Source organism: Sceloporus undulatus, chromosome 4, assembly GCF_019175285.1.
Source record: "Sceloporus undulatus isolate JIND9_A2432 ecotype Alabama chromosome 4, SceUnd_v1.1, whole genome shotgun sequence".
Lineage (NCBI taxonomy): Eukaryota > Metazoa > Chordata > Lepidosauria > Squamata > Phrynosomatidae > Sceloporus > Sceloporus undulatus.
This window is the reverse complement of record NC_056525.1, coordinates 154,548,438-154,552,325: the sequence shown is the minus strand read 5'-3', so window position 1 is coordinate 154,552,325 and position 3,888 is coordinate 154,548,438.

Below are 3,888 nucleotides of genomic sequence, written 5' to 3'. Positions count from 1 at the left end.
TAACTTTTTTAAAAAATGGAAATAATAACAGATGAAATTTTAACTTTGGTTTAAAGACAAACAACATAGATAAACATTCAAATGATCTCCAAAGAAGAGGGGGTAGGGGGGAAAGGAAAGCTAAGGGGAAAAAAGGTTGTTCACAATCAAAAGACATTAGCTAATAAGAACATAGAGTGAAATCTCTTTGAGACTCCCAGACTGGATATTTGTGTATTGGATTATGGCCAAATCCTTCTAATTACTGAATGTCTTTTGCAGTATATCAAGGAGAAATCCTGACACTATAGGCCCGAGGCAAAGCTAAGTGGTTTAATTTAAACATCATGGCTGGCATTCAGTTCTGCAGTTACAAGTACTTAAGGTGACTTTAGAATCTTATAATTTTTGGTGTTCTCCCCCCCCCCCCCCCAAAAAAAACAACCCCTAACTTTTCACACAGGCAGTACCCCATCTGATGGGTTTCCAAGATGCTAACAATAAGAGTTCTGGAAAATGCCATCTGCAGTACCTTCCTGATCATGGGTTGTAATGAGAACAGCAGTTGCTGGAGAAAAACTAGGGTTTACTCGAGCGGACTGTGTTTAATGTGCCCCATGACAAGGAAAGAACAGTGTCATCATCTCCCAGCATCTCAGACACAGTCTGGTTGGGTGACTGGTTTAAGAGGTAGGTTTCTGAGGAGAGGCATGAGCAGAATAAGTCATTACATCTCTCCTGAAATTAGCTATGCCATTATAGTTATATCTGATGATGTAGCATCTTGCCTTACATTTTTATTTTTAAAGAATAAAAAATTGAATTGTTTGGATATGAGACCAAGTTCTGCTTTACTTTCCATCTCTGTTGACAACAGTACCTTCTCCATGTATCCTTTTGAGTGTAGTAGAATGAGGATCAATTCCTGTTAGATAATTTGTTGATAGTCTGTTACTATTTCCTAATCAAAAAGAAATCCATAAACTGTCCTTGATTCCTTCAGACTTAAATTAACTATTTGGCTGGGGTGTTTTTTGTTTGTTTGTTTGTTTGTTTGTTTGTTTGAAGTCCAGGGTCAGTCATGACTTCAGCAGGACCACATTACCTTGACTACAAGTAGGCATACATTGTTATTTGAGAGCAAAGAAGGACAGTGGTGTTTTCCAATTTTTTACAGGTATTCTTCCCATCAATGTATGCCTGTTTGGCTTCCAGCAGGCCTTAATTTTTATTCTCCTTTGAAAAAGGAAGTGGATACTCTGACACATCATAGGCTTGCATGTCTGCACACAACCAGCATTTTCAGCCCTCTCAATTTGTTCACTTGGATGATGACTGTTCATCCTTTCTTCTTTTTCCCTCGAAACAGAAAAACAGCAGACCTGAACCTTGTAATATGAGATGTGTAGAAGGGAGTTGTGACAGATGATTCATGGTTAAAGGAGACATGTGTCTGCACACACCCAGGATTTTCAGGATTTTCAGCCCTCACAATTCACTCACTTCGATGACTGACTATTCATCTTTTATTTTTCAAAAAGAAAAATGGCAGTCCTACACCTTGTAAAATGACATGTGTGGAAGGGAATTGTGACAGATGATTCATGGTTAAGGTAGACATGTGGAAGAGCTAAGTCCACGTTTGCTGCCTGTCTCCCTGTGTTAATGGATCTCTAAAAGTAGCTTAGGGAACTTACTTTTTTGGACATTTTTGCAAATATTGTTTATTTTTATATTTTCTCAGGATCAAACTATACATTACTTTAAACACATAGTCATCATCTATGCTCTGTTTTTTCCTTTTTAAAGCGAAAGTAAATGCAGGAAACCTGATCAAGATGGACAGCTTAGTCCACGGGAAAGCTTTTCCCTTCTGCTGCACTCCTGATCTAGTTTAGATTGGCTTGAGCTATGATTTAAATGGCAAAAAAAGCCATTCAATAAAATTGGATTTTCTGGGGGAGGCAACAAGCTTATGGAATAACTTTCATAATAACGATCTTGAATTTTTATTGTAAATGTATGTTGTTGTATGCCTAAAAAAGGTTGAATAAAAAAATTAAATAAAAATATTTTGCATCTTCACACCTAAATATTCAGTGAGAAAAACTTTATTAATACTATTCCTATTTAAAAACCATCTATATTTCTCCAGAGCTTTTGACAAGACCAAAACTTGGGTCTAACTATAATTAGTTATTAGATTGTTTTCAAGACAGTATATGACAAATGCAGATAGCAAATTATTAAATTAATTGGATATCCCATTATTTAGAAAATGGCTTCCCTGCAAATTATTCCATGATGGGAACATAACGAGAAGCCTAAATTACACTTTGGAAGCCCATGGATAATCCCATCCCTGGGGCTTCCGCAATGTTTCTGCCATGTTTGGATCATGTTTGGACCACATGTGAAAAGGTACAATGTATCATTAGCATATTGGAATACAAATAGTGGACGATTTCCCAGCAAAGATGGGTGAGAATCTACTGTGGTCATAAATGTAGGTAGATCAGCCACAAAAAGATTAAACAGATGAGGAGCCAATACATGATCCTGTCTGACTCCTACACAAAAGGAGATAAGGCCTGTTAATAGGCCAATTTCAGAAAATTTCACTCTACATTGATTATTTATATGAAGTTGGTTTAAAAGAAACAAGAATTGAGGATCTATATTGAGCCTACTTAACTAGTCCCATAGTAAAGGACGGTTAATTGAATCAAAAGCAGCCTTCAGATCGATAAAAGCTGCATACAGTTTGCCTTTAGGGTGTGACTGGTGTTTATTTACAAGGAATGGGAGCACTGTTATGTGATCCACAGTCTGCATATATCTTCTAAAGCCCAATTGCTCCGAAACTATCAAAGCTTGGGCATTCATCCAACTCAGTAATTTCAAATCCAAATAACTGGCATATAGTTTGCCCACTACCGATAAAAGATTTATTGGGCGATAGTTACCAGGGTCCCTTCTATCAGCTTTTTTACATATTGGAATTATGATGGATTACTTGCAATCAGTTGGAATCTCACCAGAGTTATTTACAAGGGTAAATAAATTAGTCATGTTTTTGTCCATTGCTGAGGGTGGGATTTCAAAATATATGTTTCTGGTTGGAGCAGAGGGAGCAAGCAATTGATTCAGCTAATCTTTGCCAAAATTTTATTTCCATCTGTAGTCAAGATGGTCAATCCTTTCCTTCAGCTAGTTAAGCATATAAAACTAATACTCTGATCCTGCTCACTTACACTATCTGTATTTGGATCACAAGTGCAAGGTGTTGGTAATGACTTTTAAAGCCCTTCATGTCTTGGGCTCAACCTATTTATCGGATTGCCTCCTTCTGTACAATCCACCCCACACACTCAGGTCCTTTGGGAAGAATCTGCTACAGCCTATAAAGACCAGGTTAGCTGTGGTTATTTATCCCTAGGACCTTTTCCTCAACCACTCCCAGATTATGGAATGGCCTGTAGGAGGAGCTCCATCATATTACCAGCTTGGATAGCTTCAAAAAGGCTGTCAAGACAAATCTCTTTTGGCAGCCCTTTCTGGAATAGCAACCCAGCCACTAATTGAATTGACCATTATACTGAATACCCTTTAACCCCTTTCACCCATTTCTGATTATTTTAATGGACAATTTTAATGTTTTAATGATGTTTTAGAGGAGGGAGAGAATAACAGGGATTATTGTTGTATTGTATGGATTTTTATTGTATGACGCTTCAATCCTCATGGAGAGGTGGGGTAAAAATAAAGTTTTATTTTTATTATTTTGCCATTATTATTATTATTATTATTATTATTATTATTATTATTATTCATTTTAGAGTAATCTCTCAAGTTATGGGACTCTTGCAGCTTCATATACACTTGTCCCTCCACATTTGCTATGGTTAG